The 18,215-nt window shown below is 58.7% G+C and overlaps 1 protein-coding gene across 10 annotated transcripts in view; it reads right to left on the bottom strand.

Annotated features, from left to right (window-relative positions):
* The window catches only part of ARNT2 (aryl hydrocarbon receptor nuclear translocator 2), a 145,797-nt gene that overhangs the window by 109,678 nt on the left and 17,904 nt on the right, over positions 1–18,215 (bottom strand). Inside the window, exon 1 of one of the 10 annotated variants that reach the window (XM_058736367.1) lies at positions 8,005–8,021. The exons of 6 other annotated variants lie outside the window; for them this stretch is intronic. The gene's annotated coding sequence lies outside the window, so the exon portion shown is untranslated. Of the gene's footprint in view, positions 1–3,274; positions 3,410–4,936; positions 5,125–8,004; positions 8,022–18,215 lie in introns of those variants that run through there. 3 more of the 10 variants (XM_058736361.1, XM_058736363.1, XM_058736362.1) reach the window with 3 other exon arrangements.

The following is an 18,215-nucleotide window of genomic DNA, read 5'->3' as shown; positions in this document are numbered from 1 at the left end:
TGGGCATGGGGGATGGGCATTGGGGAGGGCGCTTGCTGGGATGAGCCCTGGGTGCTGTATGGAGGCGACGAATCCCTGGGGTCTGCCCCTGAAGCCATTATTACACAACATGTCAACTGACCTGAGTTTAAGTAAGTACATTTTTCAAAACAAGAGGAGAAGGTCTGGCATGACCTTTCCTGTACGTCACTCTCCGAACACCTCACTCCTAATGAGCTGGACACTTCTGCAAGCGGGTTGAGGCCGTCTCGGACATTCCCAATTTCAGGGAAACCACACAGCTAAACGGCTTCTCCTTCCTACTCTGTAGAGGGTTCCTGAACTCAGGCAGAGTGCTAAACGCCAAAGTAAATATTCGAGGGTCCTCTCTGACTCTGCTTACTGTTCTGGAGATTGGGCCCCACACTTGCCCGGCCCGGCTCCTACCCTGGTCTGGAGGGAAGCTGCAGGCTTCCTAGATGTGCTTCGAGAAGACAGGTCGGGATAAATACGGGAATTGGGGCCCTTGTCAGCGGAGAACGGGCACCCGGGGTCCGGAGGTGCTCAGATGGGGCGGGTTCCCACGCCCCGCCTCCTTCCAGAAACCAGGCAGGCGTCCGACAGCTGCCCCACATTACTTCCAAAGACATCGAGTTTCATAAACACATTCTAAGGTCAACTCAAACGACTGTGCTCCAAACTTCTGAAGGAGAATTTTAGAATACTGACAAACAAAACCTTATTTAGCTGCTGGGCTCTGATCACAGAAATCCGAGAGCCGTCACAGTTGCTGGGTTTTTTTTAAACGAAGGGACACACTGGAAAGTACTCTGGGGGGGGGAAGAACCCCTTTCTTAAGGTAATGCTCTCCCCTGTCAACAATTACTGTACTGGATTGGTGACAGCTAGACAGCGTGAACAGGGATGACCTTGTCACCACAGCTGCTTCTGATAAGAAAGCCGTCCTTTTTCTGAAAGGGGGACTGAAAGAGATGAAGTCCGTGAAGGCCCCAAAACGGAAGGCGAAATCCCTCTGCCAGCACAAATACGGGTGAAAACGAAAGTTGCCACTTCCCAAAACAAACCACACAGAGTCAGTCCCCTCAGATTCTCCGAGAAGAAGTTTTCCACGGTTAAGCAAGCTAGGAAAAGCCACACACCGTTCGCCCTCCTTGGAGCGTCCTTTATTTTATTGGTTTTTTAGATTTTGTAACATTTATTTATTTTTGAGAGAGAGAGAGAGAGAGAGAGAAAGCATGAGCGGGCGAGGTGCAGAGAGAGAGGGGGACACAGAAAGCAAAGGTCCCCAAAACCTGACGAAGGGGCACCCACTGTCCAATCCTTTCCTCAGATGAATGAGGGGAGCAAGGAGAAAGAGACTGGCTGCTTTGCACGAGTGCCCAGACCTGGCCAGGGCAGGGCAGGCCCCGTCTTCGTGGCACGTCGACACCCTGTCTGGCCCACTGGACGCTATGCACGGGTGGACCTCCTCTGCCTCCATCAGACCCCACTGAGCACACCCCCGAGCCCTCCGAGCCTCTGCAGGACACCGGGCGCGAGCCGACAGGGGAACAAAGATGTTAGAGCTTTGGGGCACCCGGGTGGCTCAGTCGGTTAAGCAACCGACTTCGGCTCAGGGCGTGATCTCTTGTTTTGTGAGTTCGAGCCCCGCGTCGGGCCCTGTGCTGACAGCCGGGAGCCTGGAATCTGCTTCGGATTCTGTGTCTCCCTCTCTCTCTGCCCCTGCCACCGCCCACGCTCTGTCTCTCTCTGCCTCTGAAAAATGAATAAACCTTAAAAAATATATAAAAATAAATAAATACACTTAAAAAGAATACATAAACGCGACCAAATTAAACACACAGATGCTAACAAAACCGGGAATCATTTTCTTACTGTAAGGAATGAAGTTACTTCCAGGATTTTATGTGCTGGGCCACAAAGGGGGGTACGGCCATACAGAGGGCCCTCCCGATCGCTCAGTGGCCCCCGTTCACGACAGTTCACCGAGTGATGTGGGAGCAAAGGGCTGTGAGGGGGGAGCTCTCCTCCAGGGCCAACTTCATGCCTCCCTGCACAGCACCACCACTGCAGGTGGGGTCAGCAGACAGGCCCCGAGTGTGCCTCCACCCCTGTGCCGTCCCTGACCTCCCCGACCTCCGCCCTGCCCGTGCCCCCACGGGGCTTCACACACGGGCACACGCGGGAACACCGCCCTGACCCCAACGTGGACACGGCCCTCCGGGAGCGTCCCCGAGCAGGTGCACAGACATGGCCCCACACCCCTGCACAAGGGTGGAGGCAGGCCAGCGGAGCCGGGGAGTCCTGGACCCCCAGGCCCTTGGCGGCCCCAGCAGACGCTGGAAGGGAAGGCTAGGTCACGGTCCTCACCCCGACTTTCCCACCTAGCTGGGGCTGACCACATGAGAAAGGAGAAGCGTCTAGTGCGGCCCAGAAACATGAACGGTTTTACTGACAGATCACGTGGCAAAATGCAAACCCACGGTACAAACAAATGAGGGACTTTCAACTGTACAAGGGACAGTCTGTCACGTGGTAAAGTAGCCTCCTGTCCCTTGTGGGTCACCCTGAGGCCTCGGGGCCTCCCGTGCAGCCCTTGGCACTCAGGCCTTTGTCCCCGTGCCCCCACCAGAGAGCTGCCCCCGCCTCGCCCACCTGGAGCTCCCTCCCCCAGGCTTCGAGGTGCCAGACGCCCCACCCACTCACAGGCCCCGCCTCCTGGGTCTCCCTGCTCCCCTCCACCTCTCCTCTCCCCAGGGCATCTCGTCCAGGCGCTTGGCCATGATCCCAAATGCACCATTGGGTCCTGCTGTTACTCCTAAAGGTCTCTCCAACGTCTGGGTTCCGCTGCAGGCCTGCCTCAGGCCCCCGTCCGCTGGCCTCCTGCACCTACTCTCCCCCCCACGCATCATCACGGGGGCCAGATCTGCCAAGACCAGCCTCGCTCATATCGTCTGGCGGCTTCTGTCCGCTCCCAGCACAAATGTGGAGCTCCCTGCCACATCCAGCCAGTCCCCGTGTGGTCAGGCTGCCACCCACCCGTCTTGAGCTCTGGTCACACTGCTTGCTCTCTGTTTCTTGAACACGACGTGCTCCCTCCCACCTCAGGGCCTTTGCACACGCTATGTCCTGTGGCAAGAACGCTCTCCTCCCTCTTCACCAAGCTAACTCCTAACAGTCATCCAGCTCAGCTCAAACATTACTTCTGCAGGAAGCTTGTCCCTGGCCGGTCCCTTCCCCGGCCTGGGCCCGGTCCCCTGTGGTTCATTCTTACCACACCTGTGCTGCTCCTGCTGCGAAGCAAGGAAGGTCACAGCCGTCCAGGTGGACGATGGCAGGGCCTGAGTGATGCAGCTGCGAAGAGGGCGTTCAGGAGGGAAGAGATGATGTCAACGCCCCAAAATACTCCATGTGTCACCGTCAGCACCCAGAAAGGGAAGATTCTAAAAAGCCTCGATCACCTGATCCTCCCACACGGAGACTATGGGGCAAAAAATTTCCGGAGGAGGAAGGAAAGTACGGTTGGGCCGGATGCGCGTTTGCATCTGTGCACGCCACACACCTGACACACGGGGCCTCCGCGGCCGGGCGGGGCGCGAGCTCACACCTCCCTCCGGCCTCTTACCCCGAGGGCCGTGTGCCAGCTCGGGGTCCTGGGCGTACGCCTGGATTCCCCATCGCGCGACTCTGTTTCTCTACCTGTGCTCCAACCGGGAAATGGGATTAATCCGGACCCTGCTTCCTTTTGCAGAGGCTGCTGGAAGAAAATGGGGCCCCGTGGCGATCACAAGCGGCATTCGCGAAGCTCTGCTTTTGGCACCGGGAGCCCGGCAGAGGCTGGGTGGTCAGAGACGAGAGGACCCCTCCTGCCTCTCTGGTGGCGACGGGGCTGGGCAGAGCCCTCGCGAGGGCCGCGGGCTGCGCAGGTGGCCTGGCAGCACGTTGTGGGAATGCCCACGAGGGCCCAGGAAGGCTTCCTGGAGGAGGCCATACCTATGCCATCCTGGCCGTGGAAACGCTCTGGGAGAAATGAAGCAGGATGTACGGGGTGCCCTCTTCCGAAATGTATTCCTCTGACTGCTGCAGAGCTGTTGACCAGATCCGCCCGGCCCGGCCCTTGGGGGGCGTGCCCCCTGGCTCCCGTGCCCTGGCGGTCCCCACCTCCTGCGACATCAACACTCCTCCCCCACCTCAAAGGCGGCCCTGGTGCACAGACCTGGGCGCGGGGTCCGGGGTCATGACCGACGGCAAATGCACAGGCAGAATGATCTCTGTCCACAGCGGTCTGACTCCAAACGCAGACGCTCCCCACCCCCCACCTAGGGAAGCACCGACTCCCATCTCTCTCTCACACACACACACACACACACACACACACACGGGCAAAATGACTGCCTGCCTCGCGCAAAGTTGCAATGAGCTTCTCGGCTCGTTTTAACCTCAGTATGAGCTAAGGGCTCTGAAAGCCTCGCCACCACCCAGAGAACAGAGCTGGCTCGTGATGTAGCATCTAGCTCAAGACCGGCTCCCATTTCAGACGCAGACATATTGTGCCGGATTCCTACCACACGGCACAGGCAGCGAGGACGCGGGGAGAAGGGAGCCCGGGAGCATCACGGATGCCGGCGGCACGAGGAAGTGAGAAAACACCCCGGGCCCCCCCCCCCCACCCTGCTATTTCATGGAAATCGCAATAAGAAAAATATCCCTTGATCTTCATTCACAACATGGGGAGAAAAATTAATTACGTGCAAACTTTCACAAGACAACATGATGTTTTCACGACAATTCCAAGAATCAGAACACCAGAAGGGGTCTCTCCGGGGGTCGGGGGTGCACAGAGGCAGCTAACAGGCAAAGAAAAATGTCCTCCCAACAGCCATGTCTCTCAGAGCAATTCCTCTCATGGAAATCACACCCGATATCACAGCCCTACCTTTTCAGAGGGATTAAACAAAGATCTTTCTTCCTGGTGTCCAACACCTTCTTGGGAGAATCTGTTATCCGTATAGAAGAAGAGCCAGGAGCCGCTGGGAGGAAATGAACGGCATTTGTATTCCACTCAGAAAATGTCATCACAGATCTGTTTACCTAAACTGTGGACCATGATTCAGCCGTGAAAACTGTCTTGCATACTGATCAATTTATTTGCAGCAAAATTTCTAACATTAACTGCTTAGGTTCTGAAAATTCGGCGACTTGGATTTCTCACGCAGCCACAATATGCATTGAAAACGTCCAGATTATTATTAACGCGTCCCGGGGGGGAGATCAGAAAGGATTCCTCCAGACCTGAGAGCAAGGGAGGGTCCCTTCCACTTCTGGAAGGAAGGCAGGACGCTCGATTCCCAAAGGCCCTCCGTGGGGTGGGATTTTTATAGCTCAACGTACAGAAAAGTCATCAGACCGAGAGCCCGGGGCCTCGGACCCCAGGTCCTGGCTACGTTTTAAGCAGCCCTGTGTCCTCCCTAAGGCAGGCTCATCCCACAGGCAGGCTGGGTCCCCGCAGCAGGGCGGAGGTGGTGGACGCGGGCGAGGCCAGGCCCTGCCTCCACCAGCCGGTGCCTCCAGCCTGGGCACGGGCCTCGGGGCATCGCCATGTGCCTGAGCTCCCCCTCCCCGCCCCCACCGCCGGCAGGCAGGTTTTGGCTTTGGAGAACCAGAGCTGGTGCCAAGGTGGCCTGGAAGAAGGGCGGGGAGACTTCCATCGAGATGATGACTCCGGAGCAGGACGTTGAGGGCAAGCTCCACGCTCAGCCCGGGCCCCCCCTCAGGGCTAGCCACGAGGGGACGCCCACCCGGCCTCTGTGTCACGCTCGGGGCAAACCCAACGGCCGAGGGACCACCATCGGTGCTACAAATAGGCCATGCTGTGTGAGCCCGTCACCCGAGCCTGACACTCACTTTCATACGTAAAGTGCGTTCTAGACGAACTAAGCTGAAGATCTCGTGTGCGGGATTCGTCCTCTCAATCAGACGGTTCACAAATATAGTGCGTTGTTGCAGGAGTAAACGTGTGATCGTCCACGGCCATATGGTGAAGGCCATCCATTTTACACGCAGCACCAACGATTGAGAACTTCCAAATACTTACACGTAAAAGAAAACGTGGGCGGAATAGCAACACCGAGGGAGTGTGTTCGCTAACACCTGAAGCAAGGCCTCTCTGTCCTCTTTGAAAAGGATCCGTAAGTGAAAATCCAAAGCAGGCGAAAGGCCATTACCACAGTGCATTGTGACCAGCACCTTTGTGGGTCTGTCCGGTATTCGGGCCTTGGCGATAACAAACGACTATGAGCGCTTATCAAAACGTTTATTTCTGTTTAGGCCACGTATCTTTCAAGAAAAAGTCGTATTTGGACGCTTTCCTATCTTTTTAAGGATGAAGTGATACCCAACTGGGTCACCTTTGCCACCTCAAAAATGCACAAGGCGGGGAGCTTCAAAATCAGACATACCAGGGACACCTAGGGGGGCTCAGGAGGTTAAGCATCTGACTTCAGCTCTGGTCATGACCTCGCGGTCCGTGAGTTCAAGCCCCGCGTCGGGCTCTGTGCTGACAGCTCGGAGCCTGGAGCCTGCTTTAGAATCTGTGTCTCCCTCTCTGTCCCACCCCCACTCGCGTTTTGTCTCCCTCTCAAATATAAACACTAAATTTTTTTTTAATTTAATTTTTTTTTTAATTTACATCCAAATTAGTTAGCATATAGTGCAACAATGATTTCAGGAGTAGATTCCTTAATGCCCCTTCCCCATTTAGCCCAATACTAAAAATTTTTTTTTTTTTTTTTTTTTTAATTTTTATTTTTGGGACAGAGAGAGACAGAGCATGAACGGGGGAGGGGCAGAGAGAGAGGGAGACACAGAATCGGAAGCAGGCTCCAGGCTCCGAGCCGTCAGCCCAGAGCCTGACGCGGGGCTCGAACTCACGGACCGTGAGATCGTGACCTGGCTGAAGTCAGACGCTTAACCGACTGCGCCACCCAGGCGCCCCTAAAAATTCTTTTAAAAAATCAGACACGCCAAGACAATCTAAACAGCTCGTCGTCCGTCCAGACACAGCTAAGAAAACAAAGGGTCCGAGGAAAAGCAGCAGACGTTCGGGAACATCGAGCCCCCAGCACAGCACCTCTCCGCCAGCCCCCGCTGCAAACGGACGTGTTTAGTCCCATGAGCTGCAACGCCAGGCGGCCGGGCAGCCTGGCCGTAGACGGAGCCTGGACAGACCGCTGGGGGCCGCTGTCACACGGGTCCGAAATGACAGCACAGTAATGACCCGTTTTTGTTAAAATGTCAGGTCTCCATTCAGGAAGGATCAGCTTCAGCTTCAGCCAGAATCACAACCAAACAGCCACCCTGCGTGACGTGCACCCATTCCCTCCGCGCACCTCCGGTGGGTGTGTGAGCAGAGACTGTGTGTGTCCGTGGCTCTTAAGGCAAGCCCCCTGGGGGGGGGGGCACAGGCAACACCCACACGGGACTCTCATCCCCCACCTACCACTTCCTAGGGTATCTCGGGTGTGAACCCTCAGAATACAGAGCTCTCATGATCAGCACACAGTGCACGGGATTCCACGGAAAGCGAGCGAGCAGACCCAGGACGCCGGACTCCACAGCAGCCGCTGGGAGCTCGGACAGAGCTTGGGGAGTGGACAGAAGCTCTCCGTGAAATCCTGAAATCTGGGCCTTGTGCAGCCTAGCCCGGAGGGAGAGGAGAGGAGGAGAGACAAGGGGAAGGGGTGAGGGAAGGCTGGGGAGGGGATGGTAGGGCAGGGAGGGGTGGGAGGAGGAGGGGAAGGGAGGGGTAGGAAAGGGGGGGGACAAAGGGAAGGGGTGATGGAGGGCTGGGGAGGGGATGGAGGGACAAGGAACAGGTAGGAGGAGGAGAGAGGGGAGGGGTAGAGAGGAGAGGGAAGGGGTGAGCAGGGCAGGGCAAAGAAGAGGTGGGAGAGGGGAGGGGAGACAAAGGGAAGGGATGAGGGAGGGCTGGGGAAGGGAGGGGTGGGGAGGGTTGACCAGAGAAGGGGTGAGGGAAGGCAGGGGAGGAGATGGCAGGGAAGGGGTAAGAAGGGGAGATGACGGCAGGGAAGGGTGCGAGAGGGCAGGGTGGGGCCCACCCCGAGAGGTGTCTTCGGAGCCCCCCGAGGCTGCCAGGCACCGCAGGCTCCTTGGCCCTCCCGCAGGGCGGGGAGGCAGCGTCGTTATCCTGGCCTCCCGGTGTGATAACGGTTATCGCACGCACTTAGCACATCAGACTGGCGCCCAGTGAACAACCTGAGACACTCAGGAAAGTGCACATGACGGGAGACAAGGCTGCACGAGAGCAAAGAAGACAAGACAGGACGTGAGACACGAAGGTGAGGCTCCAGCGAAGACACGCGGGAGTCGGTTACTGGAGGGGGCAGGCCAGGCCACCGGCCCACAGGCGGGGACAAGGGGTCACAGCGGCCTCGACACGCGGTCCCTCCCGGCAGCGACCCCGCACCTGTCCTGGCCATCCCGGCTTCTCAGCGCCGGCGGGGGACGGGGCCGAAGGCCTCCACGGAGAGGGCCCGGCTGCTCCTCCTGGCCGTGAACTCGTCAGTGCGCCTCAGTGGGAGCCCAGCGCCTGCAGGATCCGGGTGCAGCGCGAGGCCCCGGACGTACAGACAGGAAGGACGGAGCCACCGAGGCCGGGGAAGAAGGAGCAGCAAGCGGCCAAGGACGAGAGCGGCAGGTGCCACCGCCGGGCCCGGCCGACCGCAGCCCGAGCCGCAGCCACGTGTGGAGGGGCCGCGGGCGCTGGAGGCCGGGAGCTGGCGGGTCGTGTGAGCCGTTTACCCAGGAACCAACAGAGTCAGACAGGGTCTCCTAGATCCTGTGGCCTCACCCTCTGTCATCCAAACAGGGACGCCTCCAGGGGACAGCGGGACAGATGCTCAAGCGGACAGCAGCCCGCACACAGGATGGTGGTCGGTCTCCAACAAGGGGGCCGTGTCCCCGGAGCCAAGAGCCGTCTAAACCACGAGTAAACCACCGCCACGTTTCGGCTCCCCAAGCCACCCAGCGGCCAAGACCGCCCGCTCAACCCTACGGAGGTGGCACCGGGATGCGGACACGTGGTGGGACGAGGTGAAAGCCCATCATGTGGCCACGACGTGCCACTCGCCGGGTCACCGAGCCCCGAGGAAAGGTGAGGGCCCGGAGGGCGCAGTGTTTATTCCCGTATCTCGCGGCGTCACAACGTCCTTCGGTGGCGGCCGTGTTTCCCTTGTGGCCGCATCTGGGAAAACTGGGCCCCAGAACGGAGCTCTGATCGCCACACCCCTGCTCCAGCGTGCTTCTCCCACCGGCTGCGGTCCGCACGTTCGCGGCCCCCAAGACTCCTGAGTCCCCTCTAATCCCCTGTGGGACGGGCCCAGGGGGGGATTTGGGCACGAGGGTGGAGCCTTTACTGGGATGAGTGCCCTTTCAAGCAGAGGCAGGAGACCTCGCTTCCCTCTCTCTGCCCCCGGCCACGTGAAGATACGGCGAGAAGGCGTCCACGGGCGAGCCCTCACCAGACACGTGGCCGGCACCTTGACCTTGGACTTCCCGCCTCCAGGACTGGCAGAAGTAAGTGTCTGCGGGTTGAGCCGCCCAGTGTGTGGCACCCTCGTCACTACAGTCGCTCGAGCAGACTGAGACCGAGTCCCCGGGACACAGCGCCTGCGGTAAGACGGGGGGCCCCCACTGCGGCGGGCTCAGCCAGGCTGCATGAGGCGTCGAGCCAGGACCGGGAGCCCACGCGGGGGTGGGGGGTGGGCTCTAACCGGAGGGGGCTGGGCAGGCACGGAGGGGGCTGGGCAGGCATGGGGGGGGGGGGCGGGCAGAGGAAAGGACGAGACAGGGTGTAGCCAGTGGAGGTTCCTGTGGGTTCCTGTGCAGGCGGAGGGAGATCATTCATTCCCTGGTGTCCACGTGCCAAGCGTGGGAGCTGGGAGGTGCTGGCCCTCCGACACAGGTGCTACGTGAATGAATGAATGAATGAATGAATGGGTGAGTGAGTGAATGAATGGGTGAGTGAATGAATGGGTGAGTGAATGAATGAGTGAATGAACGAGTGAGTGAATGAGTGAATGAATGAGTGAGTGAATGAGTGAGTGAATGAGTGAATGAATGAATGAGTGAGTGAATGAGTGAATGAGTGAGTGAATGAGTGAATGAGTGAGTGAGTGAATGAATGAGTGAATGAGTGAATGAATGAGTGAATGAGTGAGTGAATGAATGAATGGATGGGTGAGTAAATGAATGAGTGAGTGAATGAGTGAATGAGTGAGTGAGTGAATGAGTGAGTGAATGAGTGAATGAATGAATGAGTGAGTGAATGAGTGAATGAATGAATGAGTGAGTGAGTGAATGAGTGAGCGAATGAATGAGTGAATGAGTAAATGAATGAATGAATGGGTGAGTGAATGAATGAATGAGTGAGTGAACGAATGAGTGAGTGAATGAGTGAATGAATGAATGAGTGAGTGAATGAGTGAGTGAATGAGTAAATGAATGAATGAATGAATGGGTGAATGAATGGATGGGTGAGTGAATGAATGAATGAATGAGTGAGTGAATGAATGAGTGAGCAAATGAATGAGTGAATGAGTAAATGAATGAATGAATGGGTGAGTGAATGAATGAGTGAATGAATGAATGAGTGAATGAATGAATGAGTAAGTGAATGAGTGAGCGAATGAATGAGTGAGTGAGTGAATGAGTAAATGAATGAATGAATGAGTGAATGAATGACTGGGTGAGTGAATGAATGAATGCCTGAGTGAACAAATGGACTCCAAGTGTGGGTGCTACCTGACGAGGCACATCCAGGTTCGCAATTATTCACACACAAAATCGGTGCCAAGCCATCAACCGCGGTGTCAAAACCTCCTTGGGAGCCCACGGGCCACCCACGTCTGCCCCGGTAACGGCCTTGGCGGGGGGTACTCTCCATATGGAGGGAGTGAGGGGAGGCCCCGGCCCCGAGACGGGGGGCTGTGGGACGAGGGGTGACACGGCCAGCGATGCGCACAGGGATGGCTGCTGGGTGGCTGGGAGGGAAGCGTGACAATGAGAAGGGCTGGGAAGGTGAGCACGGGGGGCCCCCGGTGACAGGTGGCCAGTTCGCAGGGCCGACCGGCCTCAGCTCGGCAGCACCGGGCTTTGCTGACGCAGAAGCAGAACTAGACGGCAACTCTTCTCGGGGGGGTTCCTGTGCCCTGAGAAGGCACAGTCCCTACACTCCTCTGTCCCCTGTCCCCTCACCGCCCCCGCCCCTGTGCCCCCCTCTCCACCGCCTGCCGGTGGTCCCAGACCCCTCACTCCAGCCCTCACCTCTGGCTCGCACTGAGCTGTGACTCCCGATTCCTGCCAACGCCCCCCCCCCAACAGAAGCACACGTAAACTCGACATACGCCCACACCCCCGCTCTCTCTCTGAGGCCCCTCTGTCCTGGTTTTGTCTCTCTAGACCCAGCTTCCGGCCTCCACTTTTCAGGCCCAGTCACACACTGCCATCTGACTCTACCTGAAGATCAATGCCAACGCGGTGGGGTTTGCACAGGACGCTGGAGAAGGCAACTTTCTTATTCTCGAGCCCACAGATGCCCAGGTCAGGAGGGACACTTCTCGGTCAAGAAATCTGTAAAACCCGGGGCGCCTGAGCCTGGGTGGCTGTCAGTGGGGCGGCCGACTTCAGCTCACCTCACGGTTCGTGAGTTCGAGCCCCGCGTCGGGCTCTGCGCCGACGGCTCAGAGCCTGGAGCCTGCCTCCGATTCTGTGTCTCCCTCTCTGTCTCTCTCTCTCTCAAAAATAAACATTAAAAGATTAAAAAAAAAAAAACAAACCCGTAAAATCCCAACAAAAAGCTACGAACCCTTCCCATTCTTTACATACAACTCCTTCTATAAAAATGCCTTTCTGGAAAAGGAAAAAAATAAACGTGAAGATGCCCCCTTGTTTACACAACAAACTGATTAAGGAAATCACATATCCTTCCGTAGACACAGAATCCCCTTCCAAACGTTTTACAAAACAAAGTACTTTTCTCGAAACAAAGTAGTTGAATATATTCCTTGATGAACGTATTCATCCATCATTTGACAGATAGGTCTCGTGTTCAATTTTAAACAGTGAATTACTCTCTAACTATAAAATATTCAAAATACTAAAAATGTTTGCACGCAAGACGTTGTAATGTGTTTTTTCATTCTTGTGCTCTCTGGTGCCATGGACCAATGGGATCTGTCCTCAGTGGCCGGATCTCTGCCTGGGACCTAACGTCGCAGAGAGCAGCGGGTGGGCCCCTGGAGGACAGAATGCTGGGGCTCCCGGCCCCCTGCAAAGCCCGGGCGGCCGAGGCCCTCGGGGATCATGGGACACACCTCTGGCTTAGCAGACCTGGGCTCCCGGAGCTCATGGGAACACCATCCCCGTCCCAGAGGCTCTGGCCCAGCAGAAGGTCCCGTCAGTGTGGACCAGCTACGCCACAGGCCAGCACACTTTCCTGTGAGGGTCAGGGAGCGGGTATGTTAGCTTCAGAGGCCACGGGGTCTCCGTGGCACCTACTCATCCACACAGGCATTACACAAAAGCAACCCCAGATGCCACGAAATGAGTGGGCTTGGCTGTGCACCAGCCCATGAACACTGAAATTAGAATCTCATACACGTTCACATCACGAAATAGCGTTCCTTTATGCCCCCCCCCCCCAATCATTTAAAAACGTAAAAATAGGGGCACCTGGGTGGCTCAGTCGGTTAAGAGACCGACTTCGGCTCAGGTCATGATCTCGCAGTTTGTGAGTTCGAGCCCCGCGTCGGGCTCTGTGCGGACAGCTCAGGGCCTGGAGCCTGCTTCAGATTCTGTGTCTCTCTCTCTTTCTGCCCCTCCACTGCTCATGCTCTGTGTCTCTCTGTCTCTCAACAATAAATAAACGTTAAAAAAATTTTTTAAAAACGTAAAAATAATTCTAACTTGTGGGACACAGAAAAATAGGAGGCCGGACAGGCGAGGCCCATCAGCCGTAACTGGCCAACCTCTGGCCTAAGCAAATAAGCCCAGCAATCTGGGCCAAGAACCCGGGGGGGCTGGGGAGTCCCCTACCTGTAGCTCAGCTCAGCCGACCCGTGGACAAGGCACGGCCCTCCCACTGTGCCTGAGCCGCAGGGGAGCGGCAGGCCCCCGGGGGTGGCACGTCAGAGCCCGTCCGGGAGGCAGAGGTCCCCGGGCGCAGATGCGGGAGCGGCCGGGTCCCTTCGGAGCAGTGCCTTCACTGCTGGGCTACCTGCCCAGCGGGCGCTGCTCCCCCCAGGGCCACGCAGGCTCGCCCGGCTCGGGGTGAGAGATGAGCCCCCTGCCAGGGATCTCTGAGGAAGCCCGGGGATGCAGGGCCCGCCCTGGGCACCAGCACGAGCCACCGACAGCCAAGCTGAAGGAACAGAGGCAAACGCAAGACGACAGCGTCTTGCCACAGGAGCCGGACGGGCCAGAGCACTGGGGGAAGAGAGAGCACGGAGGGAGGACATGGGAGGAAGGAACCCTAGAGGGAGGTGGGCTGGCCGGGAAGGCACCGTCCGCCCAGCGTGTCCCCACCACAGCCCCATGACGTGCCGGCCCCAGGACGGGCTCTGGGGTCAGCTGGCCTCGGACACCAGCGCGGCTCCGGGGCAGGGCCCCGAGAGGAAGCTGGCGCTGGGGAGCCGGTGTGGGGGTTCCAGCGGGAAGGGGAGAGCCTGCCCCGGCGCGGGGCTGGAGGGGCTGGCCCTGCCGTGACCAGACCCCGGGCAAGAGCAAGGCCACAAGGGCCACATCCAACCAGCCAGGGCCCCAGCGATCCCAACCACCCACCTGCACGGAGGAGAGCGGGGCCCCCAGAAGACCATGCAGAGGAGGCACAGGGCCCGCTGGTCACAATGCCCAAGGCTGCTGACCTCCTGGGGACAGTCTGAGGCACAGGGTTCCGGTTCTATGCTGACCTCCTGGGGACAGTCTGGGGCATGGGGTTCCGGTCCTGTGCTGACCTTCCTGCCACGATCTGGGGTGCGGGGTTCAGTTCTATTGTTGCCTTTACTGCGGGGAGGGGTGTTGGTGGCAGGTGACTGGTTGGCTTTTCTGGACGATGTGTTGGTTCCCTGGACGATGCCCAGTGTCCCGTGGGAGGGACGATGATCGTGGACTCTGGTGAAGGGTATGAAGATGGCCGGCAAGCCCCCCGGGACCCTGTCCGGGGAGGGGGACGTGTGACTCATCACTGCTCACGCAGCGCCCAGAACAGGGGTAGCAGGGCAGATGTGCGCCCATCCTGGGTGAGCTGAGGAAGGAGAGAGGAGGGGTCGTCCCCTGGCACACGGTGGCCACGCGAGACCGGGCAGGCCGCCCCACGGCTTTCTCGGTTCTGGGGGCGGGTACGGAGGATGACGGCACTTCACCCCCCATTCGCATTCTGATGGTTTCTCTGTGTCACGAAAGCAAAAGAGAAACCCCACGGCCACGACCCTGGAAGGAGCAGGTGGATGCAAGCCTCTCTCTCGAGAGGCACAAGGAAGAGAGGCTAAGAAACAGGACAGATTTCCAACCTGAGACTTGGGGTCCTGAAGGAAGTGGCCGGCCTGGCCTGGGGGCCGGGCTCCCGGAGGGGCAGGTTGGGCCTGGGGAGCGGGGAAACCACGCAGATCTCTGAGCCTGGACCACGCACATGCAGCCACGGGGCCGGCGCACCTGTCACAGGGTGCCCGGGAAAGCCCTGTTTTCGGTGGTGCTATCGAGGCAGAAGGCCCAGGAGGCCCTGGCCGTCCCCAGAACAGCGGCCTTCATCTGGGGGGTGGGGCCCAAGGTGCCCGGAGAAGGAAAGACCCGGATGATGGCCAGAGGGTTGGGGGGGGGGGGTGTGGGGGGCGGGGAATAATAGGCATGTGACACCAAGGCTGCCCGGTCCGTATTTCCTCAGCATGACAACAATGTCCCGTGGGTGTGACCACAATGGGGGGGGGGGGGGGAGGACAGGAAGACTAAGGACATGCTGTCGGGGGCGCATCCTACACCAGAAAGCTGCCCGTAACCCCGCAGGTGAGGAGGAAGGGTCTGGCATCCCCTGGCTGGACGAAGGCTCTGTCACTGCACTGTGTCAGGCCACCACGTGCCTCTGGTCCGAAAACTCTACCTGCCGAGCAGTGTTCTATCCAAAGAGAAAGCCTAGAACGCAGAACAGGTGTTCTCCCGGCGACACGCACCGAATGAGGCAAATCCTATGTCTTTTCCAATCCACTTCCGGGCAGGAAGTATATGACAAATATTGAGGATCTGGTTCATTACACGTGGAAAACTACTGTTGTCCAGATACGAGCAGGTGACTAACTAAACACACATAAATGGGGCGCCCGGGGGGCTTAGTCAGTTGAGCATCCGACTTCGGCTCAGGTCATGATCTCACGGTTCGTGAGTTCGAGCCCCGTGTCGGGCTCTGTGCTGACAGCTTGGAGCCTGGAATCTGCTTCGGATCCTGTGTCTCCCTCTCTCTCTGTTCCTCCCCCACTCATGCTCTCTCTCTCTCCTCTCTCTCTCTCCCTCTCTCTCTCAAAAAAAATAAAACATTTTTAAATTAAAAAATATATACATAAGTAAAAATTAAACAGATAAAAATAAATTACAAAATCAGGGGAAAAAAAAACACGCTGGAGACACCTGCCGTGTAGGTGCACGAGTCCGGGAGGGGGACACACAGCCACCTCGTTTCTTCCGGCTCCTCCTCCGTGGGACCTCGGCCCTCCTTCAGCCCCTGTTTCTGCACTGACCGGTCGAGGACGCTTCCGCAGACAGCGGCTTCCGGCCGGTGAGGTCACTGCCGCACCGTTCTGGCGTAAGGCTGAGCACGAGGACCGCGGCTGGGACACAGAAAGGCATCCGGCTCCTGCCTCGCCCACCCGTGAGACTGGCGGAGTGACGGTCGCCTTCCACCCGTCTGCAAATGACGCACCCCCCTACTCGCGCCTCGTGAGATAACGTCCGAGCCGCTGCGAGCAGGTCAAAGTGGCAACGCGCAACGCGAGCACCGTCTGTTACGCCACCGGCATCTTCCCTCCAACACTCCGGGTCTACGCACAGACGCGCTCAGGGTGCGTGATTCCACAGCACTGCCTGCTGCAGGATGGGAGAAGGGCACCCACGTCGCCGCGGGCCCACGAGGGACGCCCCACCTGGTCACCAGCAGGTATAGTTTTTACGGTGCACGCACCTCACACCGGTGCCGCCCAAGCCACTGCACTAAGCCCACAGGCGCCCACAGCGGACAGAGGCCGTCCCCAGCGCTGGCAGGACAGGCAGGTGGGTGTGGGGGGGGTCCCGACACCCGGGAGGCAGGGCTGGGGGTGAACAGGCACGGAGAAGTGAAGCCGCATGCGGACTGTGATCCCTCAGAGGTCAGAACAAAGGGAATTGTCAGGGAGGCAGGTTTGGAAGGGTAGAGGCGAACCTGCCGGGGCTGAGACTGTGTAAACGTAAAAGAAAAGCGCCCCCTCGGAGAGCGCAGCGGGCAAGCCCTGGGCGACACCAGGCCACGGCTTCCTTGCGGGGCTCCTGCTGTGACCGCAGCGCTGAGGCCAGCGACCTACACTTCCTAAGAGGGCGGCTCTCTGACCTCTAACCGCGGGGCATAACGTGCTGAGGTTTCACAGATGACCTCAGTCTCTACATTCGAAACCAAGCTCAGTGTCTCCTCCCCAAACCACGTGGCAGGCTGACTTCCATGCATCCTGCCAGCAGACCTCACTTAAGTCCCGAGGCTCTCAACTCCTGCCTGCCCCCCACGAAGGGTTTCTGGGTGCCCGTCCTGCATCAGGTACCCTCCCACAGACTATCCCCCCCACGAAGGGTTTCTGGGCGCCCGTCCTGTATCAGGTAGCCTCCCACCGACTATCCCCCCCACGAAGGGTTTCTGGGCGCCCGTCCTGTATCAGGTACCCTCCCACCGACTATCCCCCCCACGAAGGGTTTCTGGGTGCCCGTCCTGCATCAGGTACCCTCCCAGTCACTGTCCTCAAGTCAGAATCGACTGGATGGTCCACTGTGATCCGTGAACCAAAAAATAATTTTACGACGTGGCTCGCAAGACCCGCGCTCACGTCTTAGCAGAGCCGTGGCGGAGTCCCTCGGCGTCACGGGTCAGCCACTCCTGCCGACCCCCCGCCCTGTGTCTGTTTCACCTCCCCTTTCCCACTCAGGTCTACAACCGCGTGGCCCCAAACGTGGCTCGCTGCGACCACATCCAACAGAAACGTCGAGCGGGTGCTACAGACCGACTCGTGCCCCCCTGTGCCCCACTCCCCGGTTGAGGCCCCAGCTCCTAACGTGGCGGCCTAGGGAGGCAGGGCCTGTGCGGGCTGACCAGGCTTAGAGGAGGTCTCGAGGGTGAGGCCTCGCGCTGGGATCAGCGTCCTTGCCGGAGGAGGTGACGGAGAGCAGGCTACCCCCTCCGCACCAGAGCAGACACGGCGACAAGGCGGCCATCGAGCCAGCAGGGGGGCTCCGGCCAGGAACCGAACCGTCCCGCACCTCGCTCTCGACCTTCCCGGACTCCAAACTGAAAACCTGAACTTCTGCTACCGAAGCCGCCGGGTCTACGGCCCCGTGTTACGGCGGCCCGAGCTGACCCGGGCAGTCGGTCAACGGCACCTAGTCAAAGAGGGTGTTTGTTTCTCACCTGTGCAACGCGTTCCTCCAAAGGAGATCATCTGACCTGGTCAGGAGCAGTGAAACGCCCTTTACCCCACACGGAGCCGGAGAGGGAACAGCCTCGTGACCGAGGCCCGTGACCTTGCACCAAGCCCGCCCTCCCTTCCCTTCGCCAGGTCCACCCCCACACGGCAGCCCCGGGGGAAAGGGCCATGGAGAGGCGGGGCTTCGCTGGATGGGCAGGAGGTCGACAGAGACCGAGTTTGGGAGGCAGCTGGGCTGCTGTGAGGGCCGTCGCATCTAAGAGGACGGCACCCCGAAGCCGGCTCTGCTCCCGCAGCTTAGCTCCGAGTAGAGAGTACGCGGACTGGCACCGCCCAGCTGTGGCTCTACCTAAGGGAGAGACAGCCCTCAACTACCGTCCAGCCCGGCCACAGAGGAACAGGGAACCTTTTCTCCTATATGCGTGCACCCCCTACATGCTGCTCTCTTCTCCCCTAACCGTCCAGTCCTGAGAGGTACCTAATTCGCCGGAGACT

The sequence above is a fragment of the Neofelis nebulosa genome, chromosome 7, assembly GCF_028018385.1.
Source record: "Neofelis nebulosa isolate mNeoNeb1 chromosome 7, mNeoNeb1.pri, whole genome shotgun sequence".
NCBI lineage: Eukaryota > Metazoa > Chordata > Mammalia > Carnivora > Felidae > Neofelis > Neofelis nebulosa.
Note: the sequence above shows the minus strand (reverse complement) of the source record. Positions and strands in the feature narration are given on the sequence as shown.